At 38.3% G+C, this 18,432-nt stretch overlaps 1 long non-coding RNA gene across 2 annotated transcripts; it reads right to left on the reverse strand.

Moving 5' to 3' along the window:
* Positions 1–13,540: 13,540 nt before the first annotated feature.
* Positions 13,541–17,984, reverse strand: LOC140511272 (uncharacterized). Of its 2 annotated transcripts, none has more exons than XR_011969485.1 (3): positions 17,814–17,984; positions 14,284–14,635; positions 13,541–13,654 (listed from the first exon to the last, which is right to left on the reverse strand). It is a non-coding gene; the product is annotated as an uncharacterized lncRNA (long non-coding RNA). The 2 variants fall into 2 exon arrangements; XR_011969484.1 differs by having other exon boundaries at positions 17,783–17,984.
* Between the last annotated feature and the right edge of the window lie 448 nt (positions 17,985–18,432).

Consider the following 18,432-nt stretch of genomic DNA (forward strand, 5'->3'; position numbering starts at 1 on the left):
GAAGTTTAATCTAGGTCTTTTGACTCCAAAGACTTTTCTTTTAAGCCTGCATGTTGTCTTTCCCTTGAGAACTAGCCTTAGAGTCAAATAAATTGGATTCATGGAATAGCTTTCAAACTCCTAACTAGCTGTGCCAGCTAGGAAGCCATTTAACCTCCCCGACCCTGATTGTTTTCCTCTGCAAAATGGTGATGAAAATCTTAGAGATGCAGAATGGCATAGTAGATTGAAATCCAGCCAAATATTCAAAAATTCTGGGTTCACATTCTACCTCTGACTCCTATTGGCCACGTGAACATAAGGAAATTGCCAGCTGCCTCAGTACTCTAATTGTTTTGAAAAACTAAATTATTGAGTAGGAACAGATTGATCAGCATTAGAGTAAATTTCATATTAATTCCACACTGATCTATAGTTTCATACCCTGATTACAGCTGTCTCTGAGACAAGTACAACACTAATGTGACTTAAGAGCCCCGAGATCCAACATGTTAGACATTATTACATTACTATACATAGGCTATCTGTATGTTCCAAACACCTCTCACAAAAAATAATAAAATTTCATTCCAGCACCCTAATTTTATTCGTCAGGGTGCCCACTATTGCCATATTGGAAATGTTCAGATGAGCTTTGACTGTGAGGATCTATTTCCAATTAAAAAAATTATTTGTTGTGTTATCTCTGTTTAGAATGTTAGTTCCATGAAAGCAGAATATGCTTCACTCCAATTTTGCTTCATGGATTTCATTTTGAAACCTCAGCAATCTGTGCTTTTTGAGTGACTGATTAATGATATTATGAAGATGTAGCTTTCTCATGACCCAGAATAAAGGGTCCAAGGCTGAAGAGGAATTCACAACTCTTTAGGGAACATATTAGTCTCTGTCTGAGCAGCCCCATCTCAGAGAGATCATCTGTACTTTGCAAGAACTGAATAAATATATTGACAAGGAGGAAATAGTCCAGGCAATAAAGGGAAGAAGCAAACTGATTGTCTATACGTTGCCAAAGTCTGAATGCAAAAGGATAAATTCAATAGTCTGTATGTTTCTAAATATACAGCCATTTTTTGTCCCATTAATAGGAACATTTCATTAAAGGTAGAAAATTTTTACTTCTCCATATTTTGTGCCAAATAATTCATTCAATTCAGTAAGATCATATTAAGTGCTTATCATATGCCAGTCACTTTCTTAGGTTCTGGGTGTACAAAGAATAAACAGCCCCTGATGTTGATGAACTTATGTAATATTTGGAAATACAACAAACATATAGAAAATAAAATGCAAAACATATAAAAATGATGATTTTCTAGGTGAAGGGAGCATCTGGACAGGAAGTAGGGTAAGAAATCAAGTTAGATTTTGCATAGGAGGTGAGAGACACAGAAATTTAAGTGAAGCTAGGAATTTTAAGACAGAGAGATAAGTAGCAAGTGTATTGCAGGTGGTGGAAACAATCAGATAAAAGTACGGAAAGGTGGAATGTTTGCATGAGGAACAGCAAGGAGCATTGATGACAAGTAAAGAAGAAAAATGGTTTAATGATGAGGTTGGGTTTGGCTTCAAATCTACAACTGATACCAGATTTGAGGAGACATCAGAACATGGAAAATAAGAATACTACCTCCTCTTTATCTAAGTCTAGATAAGTCTACAACAGTACCTGAGTTACTGAGGATGACTAATTCCAAACGACCTCATTTGAATTATACCTTGGTCAACTCCCCCATCAACCTCCTAATACGATCATAGATTCTCTGTCTTCCATACTTACCCTCATCTGTGAATTGAGCTCAGTCCCAACAGGCTACTGAGAAAATGAGCAGTAACCACTTGGTAGCAGCCATTTTGTTGATGTTATCTTTATTGTATGGACCAAGGGCAACTGCTCTTATAAGCAACTCAGAAAACATTATCATCATAATCAGTCCCTGATCTGAAGGCACTGTTTTATCTACATCACCCCTATCCTTAAGTTTTGGTTGGATTGAGTTTGTGTTGGAGAAACTTTTGCACCAAACATATGGCCAAATAGAAATTTGCCAAAGCCTTTGAAGAAATCTTGCCTGGAAAGTCTACATATAATATTGCATTTACAATGATGAATAGTCTTTCATCCTGTGATTTCCCCTCCCATACAGAAACCTGGACTCCTTGAAGGTCTTTTGACTTCCTGTGCTGCAAAAGTCATTTAAATGTCTTTGACCCAGGTTCTTTCACTAACCTACCTGAAGTGTAGGGGATGAGTCAATGAAGTCAATATGTTGGTTGGTTGGTTGGTTGGTTCTTGTCCTTCATCTTCGAATAGCACCAAAGTGACATTACCATTGTAAAATGAAATTTCAGTGTGTCTGACTGTGGCTGATCAGACCAATATGAGCTTGGAATGCTCTACCACAGGTTGGGCACAGATAGTCTGTTTAAATGTTTGGGGTGGATATCCCAAATTTGTGCATCCTGCATTTGCTTTGTGCTGTCTCAATTCTTCTTTACTCAAAGAGCACAGCACCTTTTCTTATGTGGGTATGCCATGCTGAGTGAATCTGCGCCACTGTCTCCCATGTTGCAAAGTCAAATCCAAAGTTTGAGTGTCCTTGTGTCATTTCTTCTGGCCGCCATGTGATCGCCAGGGCAAGTTCTCCATAAAATAACCTTTTTGGAAAGCATACATATTGCATTCAAACAATGTGGCAGCCCATTGGAGTTGTGCTCTCTGAAGCATAGTTTGAATACTTGGTAGTTCAGCTTGAGATATAATGTAAGGATAAAATAATAGAAACAAAATCATTAGTAGCAACAATTTTACAGACAAGATCCTGGCACATCCCCTCCTATTAGAAGCTACATAAATATCAGCAGATGTACTCTTTGGTCATCTGAGGATTCAAGGCTTTATGGGACCAAGCTACCATTACTCTCTGTATTGTTCCTCCTTCATCAGTTCCTTAAATATTTCCCCAAACTTAACTAAATATTTGATCTTCAGAACCCATTCTTCCCCAAAGCTCAGGTATCCCTTCATCTTTCTTCCAAACATTCTGCTCACCAAATCCTTCTAATCATGGATTACTACTGTAGGTCAAATCTTTTTCTCTTATTTCATTTTGATATTCCATCACCAATTGACTCAGTCCATTCCCTTCCCAGATTAATTGACTCATAGGAGCTACTTCATAGTCTTAGAGTGGGAATGGATTTTAGAAGCCATTTAATCGGATTAGTTTATTTTTCACATAAAGAACATAAAGTTGAATAGGTGAGCTGACTTGTCCACAATCAAAAAATAGGTAGCAGAGCCAGGATATCAACACTTATCTATCAGTTTCTCTATCGAGGGAGAAATGATTCATCATTCATTATCCAAAATTGAGATTGGCCATCACAATTAAGCATAATTAGAATTTTTATTGACATTACCATAGTCATTGAGCATATTTTCCAACTAGTTCAGCTTATTTCACTCTATATATTCCCCAAAATTTTTCCTCTTTTTTCTGAATTTATCATAATCTTCATTTGTGATTATTTAATGAACAGTTCAATATATGTGTGTGTGTTCATAATTTTTTTCAGCCATTTTCTGGTAGACAAACATTTATTTCACTTCAAGGGTTGTTTTCTACGATTAAAAATAAAGTTATAAATTGCTTCTTTCATGTAGAATTGTTCCTCTGACTTCTACCTCCTTGACCTATATGTCAAATAGCAAAAGTGAGAAAAGGGATATAAACTACTTATTAACTACTCTTTCCTAATTCAAAATTATTTTGAAAATTGTGTTGCCCTATTCACAGTTAGATTGAAACTGGATAAATGTATCTCTCTTCCCATTGTTGTTGTTCAGTCTTTTTCAGATGTGTCTGGATCTGTGATTCCATTTGGGTTTTTCTTGGCAAAGATACTGGAGTACTTTGCTATTTCCTTCTCTAGCTCAGTATGTACATGAGGAAATGAAATAATCAAGGTTAAGTGACTTGCCCAGGGACACAACGATACTTGGTTTCTGAGGCAAGAATTGAGCTATGGAGGATGAATCTTCCTCATACCACACCCCAGTACTCTGTCCACTTCACCACTTTGCTGACTATTATCTGTCAAAATTAAACTGTATCCATCTTTAAATAACTTTATATTTGAAAATTATAAATTGTTGTTTTCATTTGTAATCATCTTATAATTAATGATTTAGAACAATCTTTACATTGGTTGCAGATTTTTTTGAAATTTTTGGAAAAAAATATTCAGTTTTATACTGTGAGAGACTAGGACATTGATTATTCTTACTGAAGCAATATTTTTATCTTTTTTGTTTTTGATCCTGTGTTATGTGGGATGTCATACTGGGCAAGCAATTGTGAGGCTTATTTGGAAATTAGATTGCTCAGAAACAAAACAAATAAAATTTTTTTAAAAAAGAAAATAATTCATGTTCTCCTTTAACCCTTAATTATTGGGAAATATTCCTGATTATCTATTGATCTCCATCTGATATATGACTTGGATATCAGATTATCTAAGATATTTACTGTAAGTATTTTCTGGCTTCACTTGTTGTGTTTTTATTCTACTTACATTTACTTTATTCATATAAAATGCCTGACATTTTATATCTTACAATTTTCACTATAGTCATCACAACTGGAAAGTGTACCTCATTCTTTTTTCTTCCCCCTTCTTTGTTTAATGCAATTTACGCTGCAATTCTTGTCATTGAATGAACAGTGCTTTGCATAATATTTATATTTTTAGGTAAATAGAATAATGAATTATTGACTGCTTTGTTCTGTTTAATATATGTTTTTAAATTTTTTAACTTATCCCAGGGAATTCTGATAATGGCTGCTTTCCAATATTGCTTGACATCTTGTAACAGATTAACATCATTCTTGTTTTTTATTTCCTTCTCATTTGATTAGTTTTTTTGCTAAAGAAATATTGCTTTATTTTGTCTATTTCTAACAAGAAACATCTTAGTACTTTTATTTTTCTGTCACTGAATGTATGAATTAGCTCATATATGAAAATTACTTTTATGAAATTGACATGTTCTGTTACAGAATATTAAATATGCCTTTAATTATTTTTTTTCTTTTTTTGCTGTGAAGTATATTTCTAGTGGTAGCTATATAAAACCTACATATTTATTTGTAGATTACTTCAATATATCTTGTGTATTTTATAGTTAAATTGAATGAACTTTGCTTTTCTATAATTTTCTCCTATTTTTATTATTTTATAAGAAACATTTATGTACTTATTCTTTATCTTTACTAAAACTACAGAATTTCCACTTTCTCTGATGATTTTCTGGACATCCTAATTAAACCATCACGTCTACCAAAAATAATGAATTGTTTTGCAAATAAAATGATACTTAATAATAAAAAACAAAGAGGGGGGAGGAGCCAAGATGGCGGAGTAAAAAGATACACATACGCTAGCTCCGAACCCACAGCCCATGAAATACCTGTAAAGAAGAACTCCCAACAAATTCTGGAGCAGCAGAAGCCACAGAACAACAGAGTGGAGGAGATTTCTGCTCCAGAGAGACCTGAAAAACTGACCTGAAAGATCTGTCACACACTGGACCCAGATCAGAGCCCAGCCCTGCCTTGGCCACTTGGCACCGAGAGGAACAGGTCCAAGCAGGCTTCAGGGACAGAATCTCCAGGAGCCGCACAGGTCACTCCACCCACAGGCGCAAAGGTCAGTGAGAGAGTATCTTTGGCTGGCTGAGAGGGGAGTGGGGTGTCCCCATAACTCAGGCCCCCTCGGGAGGCAGCAGTGGAGGTAGCAGCACACAAGGGCTCCCAAAGCAGGGGATCCATTGTTGAAGGTCTCCACATAAACCCCCTGAGGGAACTAAGCTCCGTGTGGTGGCCCTGCCCCCACCTGAGCACCTGAAATTAATCTCACATTGAATAGCAGCCCTTCCCCTGCCCAAAGCCCTCAGGCTGGGAATCAGCATTTGAATCTCAGACCCCAAGCACTGTCAGGGTGGATCTGGAGGCGAGGTGGGTGTGGAGAGGACACTCAGAAGTCAAGTCACTGGCTGGGAAAATGCCCAGAAAAGGGAAAAAAAAATAAGAGCATAGAAGGCTACTTTCTTGGTGAACAGATATCTCCTCCCATCCTTTTTGATGAGGAAGAACAATGCTTACCATCAGGGAAAGACATAAACGTCAAGGCTTCTGAATGCGAAACATCCACAATTAATATTCAATGGGTTCAGGCCATGGAAGAGCTCAAAAAGAATTTTGAAAATCACGTTAGAGAGGTAGAGGAAAACCTGGGAAGAGAAATCAGAGAGATGCAAGAAAAGCATGAAAACCAGGTCAACACCTTGCTAAAGGATACCCAAAAAAATGCTGAAGAAAATAACACCTTGAAAAATAGGCTAACTCAACAAGCAAAAGAGGTTCCAAGAGCCAAAGAGGAGAAGAATGCTTTAAAAAGCAGAATTAGCCAAATGGAAAAGGAGGTCCAAAAGCTCACTGAAGAAAATAGTTGTTTCAAAATTAGAATGGAACAGATGGAGGTTAATGACTTTATGAGAAACCAAGAAATCACAAAATGAAACCAAAAGAATGAAAAAATGGAAGATAATGTGAAATATCTCATTGGAAAAACAACTAACCTGGAAAATAGATCCAGGAGAGGCAATTTAAAAATTATGGGACTACCTGAAAACCATGATCAAAAACAGAGCCTAGACATCATCTTTCATGACATTATCAAGGAAAACTGCTCTGAGATTCTAGAACCAGAGGGCAAAATAAGTATTCAAGGAATCCACCTATCACTGCATGAAAGAGATCCAAAAAGAGAAACTCCTAGGAACATTGGGGCCAAATTCCAAAGTTCCCTGGTCAAGGAGAAAATATTACAAGCAGCTAGAAAGAAACAATTCAAGTATTATGGAAACACAATAAGGATAACACAAGATCTAGCAGCTTCTACATTAAGGGATCAGAGGGCATGGAATATGTTATTCCAGAAGTCAAAGGAACTAGGACTAAAACCAAGAATCACCTACCAAGCAAAACTGAGTATAATACTTCAGGGGAAAAAATGGTCATTCAATGAAATAAGGGACTTTCAAGCATTCTTGATGAAAAAGCCAGAGCTGAAAAGAAAATTTGATTTTCAAACACAAAATCAAGAGAAGCATGAAAAGATAAACAGCAAAGAGAAGTCATAAGGGACTTTACTAAAGTTGAACTGTCTACATTCCTACATGGAAAGACAATATTTGTAACTCTTGAAACTTTTTTCAGTATCTGGGTAGTTGGTGGGATTACACACACACACACACACACACACACACACACACAGCTCAGAGTGAATGGAGTAGGATGGGATCATATCTTAAAAAAATGAAATTAAGCAGTGAGAAATACATTGGGAGGAGAAAGGGAGAAATGGAATGGGACAATTTATCTCTCATCAAAGAGGCAGGCAAAAGACTTTTTAGTAGAGGGAAAAAGAGGGGAGGTAAGAGAAAAACATGAAGTTTACTCTCATCACATTCGACTAAAGGAAGGAATAAAATGCACGCTCATTTTGGTATGAAAACCTATCTTACAATAGAGGAAAGTGGGGGAGAAGTGGATAAACACGGGGGCGGGAAATGATGGAAGGGAGGGGAATGGGAGGAGGGAGAAATTTGAAGTCAACACTCTTGGGGATGGACAGGATCAAAAGAGAGAACAGAAGCAGTGGGGGACAGGATAGGATGGAGGGAAATATAGTTAGTCTTACACAACACAATATCATGGAAGTCATTTGCAAAATTACACTGATATGGCCTATATTGAATTCCTTGCCTTCCAAAGGGAATGAGTGGGGAGGGAGGGATGAAGAGAAATTGGAACTCAAAGTTTTAGGAACAACGTTCGAGTACTGTTCTTGCTACTAGGAAATACGAAATACAGGTAATGGGGTATAGAAAGTTATCTGGCCCTACAGGACAAAAGAGAAGATGGGGACAAGGGAAAGGAGGAATGTTAGAAGAGAGGGCAGATCGGTGATAGGGGCAATCAGAATGCTTGGTGTTTTGGGGTGGGGGAGGGGACAAATAGGGAGAAAATTTGGAACCCAAAATTTTGTGGAAATGAATGTTAAAAGTTAAATAAATAAATTTTAAAAATAATAAAAAACAAAAAATAATTCCTCATACAAGACAGGAAAGAAAAAAGAGAATAGCATGTGAAACCATAAATATCTATTAGATCCAACTTGCTTTAAATATACAGGCATATATATGTATATATAACATACACACACACACATATATACATACATAATATTGATGCATAATACATTCAACAGGGAACATTCATAGTTTTCCTAGTGTTTGTTCTTTTCTTAAATACCTTCTGTCTGTTGTTGTATAATTGAAAAATATATTTCACGGGGGCAGAGCCAAGATGGCTGAGTAGAAAGATGCACATATACTAGCTATTCCCCCACAGCTCGTAAAATACCTGTTAAGAAAGACTCTCAACAAATTCTAGAGCAGCAGAAGCCACAGAACAACAGAGCAGAGGCGATTTCTAGCCCAGGGTAACCTGAAAGGCTGATGGGAAACATCTGTCACACCAGAAGTGGAGCAGAGCCTAATCCAGACTTGGCCGCACAGCAAGGCTCTGGGAGGAGGATGAGAGCAGGCCTTGGAGGTGGACTCCCCAGGCAAAGTAGCGATGGTTTGCAGATTCTTCAAGCCACAGGTACAAAATGTACCTGTGACAGGGTTTTTTCAGCTAGCCAAGAAGGGAGAAGGGCCTTCCCATAGCTCTGGCCTCAGGCAGTCACAGAGGCTGCATTGAGTGATTGGCAGCAGCTTCCATAGCAGCCCCTACAGCATCCTGCATCCATTGTTGGATCAGAAAACCCCTGGGGGCACTGAGGAGCTGACTCTTACCTCAGCCCTGTGTAGAGGCCCTGCCCCCACCTAATACTCCTGGGAAATTTGAGCAGCTGATCTTTATCTCACACTGAATGATTGCTCTGCCCCTGTAGCTTATCTGAATCTCAGCCCCCAGTGCTAGTTGGGCTGAACTCAAGGCCAAGTGGTTGTGAAGAGGAAACTCTATTACTCAGATTCTAGGCACAAAAATTTCTGCTTGCTCCCAGACCAGTCTACACACTTAATTGTACCACCTTCGAGGAAGTGAGATCTTACAGACCCCCAGAGTATATCCTGCTCTTGACAAAGGAACAGAATGTCAATTAACTAGTTGATGAAATGCCCAAAAAGGGGGGAAAAGAAGATAATAGAAGGTTACTTTTTTGGTGAACAGATACCCTCTCCCATCCTTTCGGATGAGGAAGAACAATGCTTACATCAGGGAAAGACATAAAATCAAGGCTTCTGTATCCCAAACATCCAAAATAAGTATTCAATGGTCTCAGGCCATGGAAGAGCTCAAAAAGGATTTTGAAAATCAAGTAAGAGAGGAGGAGGAAAAATTGAGAAGAAAAATGAGAGAGATGCAAGAAAATCATGAAAAGCAAGTCAGCACCTTGCTAAAGGAGAACCCTCCAAAAATGCTGAACAAATTAACATTTTTAAAAATAGGCTAACTCAATTGGCAAAACAGGTCCAAAAAGCCAATGAGGAGAAGAATGCTTTAAAAAGTAGAATTAACCAAATTGAAAAGCAGGTTCAAAAGTTTGATTAAGAAAATAGTTCTTTAAAAATTAGAATGGAGCACATGGAAGCTAACGACTTTATGAGAAACCAAGAAATTACTGAACAAAAAAGGGGGAAGATGAGAGAGAAAACATGAAGTTTACTGTCATTACATTCGAAGGAAGGAATAAAGTAATACAAGGAAGGAATAAATACATACAAGGAAGGAATAAAATGCACACTTATTTTGGTATGAAAACCTATCTTACAATACAGGAAAGTGGGGGAGAAGAGGATAATCATGCTGGGGCGGGGGTGATTGAAGGGAGGGCAATGGGAAGAGGGAGCAATTAGAAGTCAGCACACTTGGGGAGGGACAAAGTCAAAAGAGAGAATAGAAGAAATGGGAGGCAGGATAGGATGAAGGGAAATATAATTAGTCTTACACAACACAACCATTATGGAAGCCATTTGCAAAACTACACAGATATGGCCTATATTGAATTGTTTGCCTTCTCAGTGGGGATGGGTGAGGAGGGAGGGAGTAAGAAAAGTTAGAACTCAAAGTTTTAGGAACAACTGTTGAGTATTGGTCTTGCATACAACTAAGAAATAAGAAATACAGGTAATGAGATATAGAAATTTATCTTACCCTACAGACAAAAGAGAAGATGGGGATAAGGGAAGGGAGGGATGTTAGAAGGGAGGGCAGATTGGTGATAGGTGTAATTAGAATGCTCAGAGTTTTGGGGTGGGGGAGAGGAGAAATGGGGAGGAAATTTGGAACTCAAAATTTTGTGGAAATGAATGTTGAAAACTTAAATAAATAAATTTAAATATGTATATATATATACATATGTATATATATATATACATATGTGTATATATATATATATATATATATATATATATATATATATATATATATATATATATTTCACTAAACTCTTTTACTTTTGATTTCACCAAAAGTATTTTTCTCAGTATCAATTTCCTTGTGAGAGAGCCCTTTCATTTTAATAATGTTCATAATGATACATGAAAGAAAAGAGGGGAAAAATCAGTATACTGAGAAAGTGTGAAAATATGTAAAGTGTAGCTCATTCATGGACCTTTCATCTCTAAAAGGAGTGGGTTTGGGATATGTTCTCATATCTTTTTCATGGACCATCTTTTTTTTTTTAATTGTACAATATAGAGCTGCAGTCACAATGTTGGAGAGAAGTCAAAAAGTTGAATGACCTCTCCTCAATTTCCCTCTGAAACGTCATTAAATCAACTTCTAACGGAATTCTGGAGCAAGAGAACCCACAAAAGGACAGAGTGAAACAGTTCTCTAGCCCAAGGAAAATGAGAAGGACCTCAAGAAAGATATGTCTCACTTGTGTCAAAGGGGAATGCAACCATGCACAGGTGTTGCCTGGGCAAGCCAATGTCAGTTTCTTAGCCACAGCCCAGATCACCAATTGGTCCACAGTCAAATGGCATAGGAGGCCAGCTGTGAGGCCCCCTGTCTCAATGCAGGAGTTGAACTACCAGGTCAATAACCCAGCACAAAGAGGCAGAAGTAGGCTGCCTCATCCCAGGAAATGAGTGAACCACTAACCCTGGAGACAATCAGTGATATGTCTAAGGGACCAGGGACTGAAGGGTACTGGGCATTTGAATAGGTTTTTAAGGTGTCAAGTTGGAAAAAAGGAGAGGGAGTAACTAGTCCACATGTAATATCTGGGAAAGAAATGAGAATTCAAGGGATTGGAGAGTAAATATGCTAGGCAAGATTCCAAGTCAGATATTCCTAATGCAACTCTATCACTCTATCTACTCTACCAACTCTAGCTAGTAAAAGTCTAATCATTTCTATTTTACAGGTGAGAGATATAAGGTTAACAACTATCAAGGGCACACACAGCTCATACTAGGAAGATCCTTGATTCAGACTTAGTCTTTCTTACTGAAGTTGTTCCTAGACAACTCACCCCCCTCCCATTAGGGCCAACATGCATATGAAAATAAAAAGGAAAACCGTAAATGCTCAAATAACCATATAATGTCAATGTGAGAATTTTGAGAGCAAGGAGCTAGTCAAATCCAATGCAAACTTGGTGTGACCTAGGGAATGGAGGAAAGGATTCCCTGTTTCAATAGCTTCATTGCCATATTCCCATGCACCCCTAATTTTACTATTTTCTTCCTTTGGATAAAAGCATTGGCCCTTGTTAAAATTTAAAATGAGGGAATTGAACTCTATAGCACCTCAAGTTGTTCTTGTCTTTAAATCTATTATCCAGTGAGAATGTATATAACACTGGGATAACAGACACCTGAATATTAATAATTAACTTCTGAGTGTGAAATAATGAGAAATTGATGAGATAGAAGGAACATAGAATCCAAAGTCAGGAAGTCTGGTTGCCTACTCTGGTCAAATCATTTAACCTCTCAAGATCCTTCAGCCATTCCCTATGGCCATTACCAAACATTCCCTCATCTGTATTAGTACAGACAGGTTTTCCATGGGAAATCCTTATACCATCAAAATCAGGAATCTGGTTGGAAAACAAAGCTAAGAAGACACAAATACTAGTATGATCTTGGACTTCTCAAACTTTCTGTACTGATATTCATCTTGTAACACTTCTGCCTTATATAAAATTAAACTTATGTCTCAGGTTTATGTGTCCCTTTAGTCTACAGTGTTACCTCAGACCAGAAGGAGGCAGTCAGGTTATTTATTATTCTCATATGAATTAATAAGACATGTTGTAATGTGTACTATCTAGATTGGTTGGAACTCCCTTACTGCCAGGAGATTCTCTCTTGGGAGCCATAGCTGCAAACCACAAATTATTTGACTGCAAAAAGAACTGAAACATAGCCTACTGCAGTACTGATTTTATCATACTACCTCTGATTCTGTACACCACAGAATAATCAGAAGATTCAATGACACTTTAGCATTGAGAATCAACCTAAGAACTGTTCCCACAGGATTCAAGAGCATCTGCATTGTGCCTAACCTACCTGGAGGCATGGGCCTGCCATGAGAATTGTTTCAAGATCTAAGAATTATTTTGTTGTGATTCACCCCCTTACAGGTTTTTTAGGGATATGGACCCTGCCTTTGCACAGTAAAAGAAGGCCCTCTCTTGCTGGAGATGCCCATAGGCAAACTTGTCTTCCTCACTCTGAAATTAATTTAACCACTACTTGATTCCTGACACACTGGCCCTTTGCCTGTTCTGTTCAACTTTGGCTATTCCCAGGTTAGAAACTAGATCACTCTGGACTACTTTTCAAATTCTTTTGACATATGTAGTTGTTTGAAGGTTGACTGCACCACCAGACTGTCAGCTTTGAGAGCAGAGATTGTTTATTGTGGGCTTTATTTTTTTTCCAGCTTTTCTCTACATCTAAGTGTTTACCACAGTGCTGGGCACCAGAATATGCACTTACTAAATGCTCATTCGTTAACTGAGAGTGCTTTGGGGATGATCTGATTTGCTTTTAGCTTTTTAGTTTTGTTCAGTAATATAGGAAAAAAGAGAGAATCAGACTCTATTCCAAAGAAATGGTTAAAGATTATATAGGAGGTTCAAGAACTCTGAACATTCTACTGTTTTATATCTTTTAAGCAATATGAGATTTACAGGGGCTCAAATACATTTATTACATGCAAGGTTCCCATTCAACTTTGAGTAAGGTGCACTTTGGGGACTCAAGATTAAGCCACTGAGTCCAGTTCAGGGTTATACATTCACAAAATAACCTGGAAACAGTGAAGTGATAGGTAGCTGAGGACCATACTTCTAGAACCTATATCTAGAACCCAGTATGCTGAAAGCTGAGAGATGAAAAACCATGAAGAGAAGCAGGAGTCAATGTTTAATTACTAGGGTATTTTATTGGCATTGTAAGGAAATGATGGAGCAGATCAAGAGGTATGTTCCAATATCCAAGTCCATATGAGGGCTTCAAAGGTACCTCCTGAATGGCCATCTTTCTTTTTATGCGCTGGAAGAGGAAGAAAAGAGACTTAGAGGAGGTGAACTATGCTTGATTTCCTCCCTTGTCTAATGACAATGGCAGTGACAATATCCTACATTACCGAAATTTTAATAAAGAAAACAAAAGAAAATTTGGAGAGAAACCCTGAGCAGGGATATGGAGAAGCAGCATAAAGGAGAGGGGGGAGAATAAGAGATGACATTTTGAACTCTCATTCTCTCCCACCCACCCACCTCCCTCCCTCTCTCTCTCTCTCTCTCTCTCTCTCTCTCTCTCTCTCTCTCACATCATTCCTCCCAAACTCACCTCCTTAGCCCCACTCTCTTCTTCCTTCTCTATATATTTATCTCTGACACTGAATTTGTTTCATTTTCTCTCTCTCTCTCTCTCTCTCTCTCTCTCTCTCTCTCTCTCTCTCTCTCTCTCTCTCTCTCTCTCTGCCTCTATCAGGAAGAATGGGGCACAGGTAAGCACAGATGAGCAAAGAGTTGGATGAAAAAAAGTGTGATGAAGACTTAGACTAATAGAAAAGGGAGAAAGAGCTCTAAAAACCTTTGGGACTGATTTGATGTCAGTTGACAGCCAGTACATATTCAAACATGGACATAGATTCACTGAATACAACAACAAAATACCTTGAGTGTGGGGAGAGAGGATGACCTCCTTAACGGCCATTTGGAGGTCCACCTTGCTGAGCATTTGGACGGCCTCTCTGCTGGCTATTTGGACGGCCACCTTTCTGAACATTTTGTTGACCTCCTTTCTGACCACCTTTCTGACCACCTTGTTGACCTCCTTTCTGACCACCTTTCTGACCACTTTGTTGACCTCCTTTCTGACCACCTTTCTGGCCACCTGGATGACCTCCTTGTTCACCACCTGGAGGCCCAGGATTTTGGTTACCACCTTCTTGCTGGCCAGGGTTCTGATTTTCCTGCTGGGAGTCACGTGGTACATCTTCTGGATCTTCTAAATTTTGTTCATTTTCTAATAAGACACAGCACAGTTACAAAAAAATTACATAAAGGAAAAGGCTTGATATGCAGCAGATGTACACAAAATGGTTTCAATCATAGGCTAATAATCCAAAGGATGAAGCCCTTATTCTTTTACTCTTAGTGTTGAATGAAGGTGACTCAGGCTTACCTGGTAGAGATCTAAGAGATCTCTATCTATCTATCTATCTATCTATCTATCTATCTATCTATCTATCTATCTGTCTGTCTGTCTATCTACCTATCTGTCTATCTATCTGTATCTAAGAGATCCAAGCTTTTCCCAGGCACAAATAAGCCTGGTTAGGTGTATGTGATGGATGATCATATAAATGACTGACAGCAAACATGCCTAACATAAAGTCATATGAGGAGAGCAGCAGCAGGTATTGGCAACTTGCTATATCAAAAGTATGAGTTATTCCTCTATGTACGTGTCTTGGTCACTCATGCTTCTTAGATATGCATCCTGTCATTAGGGAATGCCCACGTATTGTCTATGTATTCAAACCTCTTATGTGTTGCTTATAAAGTCCCACTCTTCTATTTACTTTAAATGAAGGAAAGTAAATTCAAGCTTCAGGAGACTTTGAAAGTATTTACATCTTATTTTTTTGCCTTAACTATGAACTGTGTCCATCAGGCAATATTTATTCAGTGCCTAAAAAGTACAGGGTTCTATAACTAACTGGAGCAAAATAAAACACCTGGTGGAGCCACTTGACTTATGGTTTAAAAAAGGTTCTGTTCCATGAAATTTCTAGAACTTGGGGCAATTAAGCATGTTCTAGAATGAGAGGAGTCTTATGGGTTGTGTTAGAGAAGAAAGAAATGTGAGAAGGAGGGAACAAAGACAAGAGAAGCAAAGATTGAATTAAATATTGGTAGCCTGTTTCCTAAAGATTTGTTATGGTTATGAATAGAACTATTGGTGACCTCTTGCATTCAACCTACTCAAGAGGGGAAATTGAACAGTTAGGTAATTGGAATTATTTGGGGACAGGAGAAAAAGGTGTTTGTTTTTTTTTTTCCTAAAAAAATGGGGCAGAATCTCTCATTAATTGCCTCATTCCATGGCCAGGAACAAATCTCAAAGGACTGCTTTTCTGAGTAACAGATACATTGAAAGGGAGGAGCAGTTCAAGTACAACTCACCCCAATTTATGATAGGAAATCCCTTGGAAGATTCTACTTTATGATGCATATGGAAATAGTTTCAACAGAAAAATCAAAGTGAAGTCCAATTGAATAATACAATATTTTCTACCCAGCAAACTTACCTAGATACTGTACAAGATCTCGTTCTATAAGGGAAATACAAAATGAGAGAGAATGAAGAACATTCCTGAATCTTCACATTACACTACGTTTTTTTTTTCTCCTCAGTCTGGGTCAATATGACTTTACATCTGGATAAATCTTTCTTGTGCCTTACACCTTCACTTCCAAAGGGAAGAAAATAATTTCATTTCCACATTGTTAGGATTTCTAGAGGTAAATATCATTATACTAAAAAAATATTCCAGCAATCACAATATTTGTTTTTCATATAAGATTTGAAATCATAGAATGTAGAACTGGAGGATGCCTTACTGGTCATCAAGTGGAGCTCTAAAATTTTCTAATTAGGAAAAGGAGGAATTCAAGGTAGATGGACATCAAACTTGAATAAGCAGCTTCCTGTGTGCCAGGCATTGTGAGTTACCCAAGGCCTTACTGGCAAAGGAAAAAGCTTAATATAGGCCTTTTGACTCCAAAGATTTTTCTTTTACCTCAGCATGATGCCTTTCCCTAGAGCACTAACCTTAGAGTCAAAGAATTGGGATTCATGTCATAGCTTTCAAATGCCCTTCCAGCTATACCAGGAGGAAAGTCATTTAACCTCTCTGACCCTGAATTTCATCATCAGGCAAATGGTTATGAGAATCTCACTGAGAGGCAGATTGGCAAATTAGGTGGAAATCCAACCTGGTACTCAGAAATCTTGCCTTCAGATTCTACCTCTGACTATTGACCATATGAACATGGGCAAATTGCTGGCCATCTCAGTACTCAGGATATTAACTTGGGCAGGAGCAGATAGATGATTATTGGAAAAAGTGTCAGATTATTTTCACACTGAATCATGGTTCAATACCTTTATTACTTCAATCTCTGAGACAGGTACAGTGTGACTAATATGACTTAAGAGTCCTGAGATCCCACAAGTTAGCTGCTATTATGATGCCTCACTTAGGCTAACTCTGTATACTACAGTCATTTCTGATTTAAAAAATCACATATTACATTCCAATACCTGAATTTTATTGGACAAGATGCCAAATATTGACCTATTTGGATATATCCAAATGAGTTTTGGCCATGATGATTTCTTTTCAACTAAAAAAGTCTTTGTTGTGTCATGTTTTGAATGTCAGTTCCACGAAGGCAGAAAGTGCTTCACTCTAATTTTGCTTCATGTATTTCATTTTGAATTCTCAGCAATTTTTTCTGAGTAACTGATTAATAACATTATGAAGATATGGCTTTCTCTTGATCTAGATTAAAGGGTCTGATGGTGATGATTCACAACTCTTTTGGGAGTATATTAGGCTCTCCCTATGCAGCTCTCCCTCAGAGAGATCATCTGTATTTTGAAAGAACTGAATAAACACAATGACAAGAAAGGAGGTGAGGCAATTCAGTGTTCATATGTTGCCAAAGTCTGAATGAAATATGATAAATTCAACCCTCTCTAGGTTTCTGAATGTACAAATATTTCCTTTCCCATATATTAGGGGCAGAAAACTTTTGCTTCTCTTATCCTTATTGCTTGCCTGATGATTTCAATTCATTAAAAATATAATGAGTGATAATTAGGTGTCAGTCAATTTTTTAAGTACTGTGTGTATAAGGAGAGAAGAACCAGCCCTTGCAATTTGAAGAATTTATATTCTATTTGGAAATACAACATGGAAATAGAAAACAGAATGTGATACCTTTGGGGGGGGGCAGAGCCAAGATGGCTGAATAGAAAGACACACATACACTAACTCTTCCCCCGCAGCCCATAAAATACATGAAAAGAAAGACTCTCAACAAATTCTAGAGCAGCAAAAGTCACAGAAAAACAGAGTGGAGATTTTCAGCACAAGGTGACCTGGAAGGCTGACAGGAAAGGTCTTTCCCACCAGACAGGGAGGAGAGCACAGCTCAGCCTTGGATGCATGGTACAATGCCAGGAGGAGGATCTGAGCAGGCCTCAGGGGAGGAATCACCAGCAGCAGTTTGCAGATCCCTCAACCCACAGGCGCCAAATGTCAATGACAAGGTATTTTCAGTTGTCCTAGAAGGGAGCAGGGTCTCTGCATAGCTCTGGCCTCAGGCAGCAGCTGCAGAGGCTGCATCTGGCAGCTACTCCCACAGCAGCCTGCATCCATTGTTGGATCATAAAGCCCCTGGGGGAATTAAGCAGCTGATCCCTATCTCAGACCTGTGTGGTGGCCCTGCCCCCACCTAAATCCCCAGGGGGAATTGAGCAGCTTATCTGAATCTCAGCCCCCAGTACTGGCTTGGCTGAACTGGAGGTCAGGTGGTTGTGGAGAGAAAAATCTATTACTTGGAGATTCTGGGCAAAAAAGTTCCTTGTTACTCCCAGACTAGTGGGCATGCTTGATTATGACACCTTGAAGGAACTGAGATATGACAGATTCTCAGATTATACTCTCCTTTTGAAAAAGGAACCAAAAGTCAAGTAACTGGTTAGTAAAATGCCCAAAAAAGGGGAAAAATTAAGCCTATAGAAGGTTG

The sequence above is a fragment of the Notamacropus eugenii genome, chromosome 6 (assembly GCF_028372415.1).
Source record: "Notamacropus eugenii isolate mMacEug1 chromosome 6, mMacEug1.pri_v2, whole genome shotgun sequence".
Lineage (NCBI taxonomy): Eukaryota > Metazoa > Chordata > Mammalia > Diprotodontia > Macropodidae > Notamacropus > Notamacropus eugenii.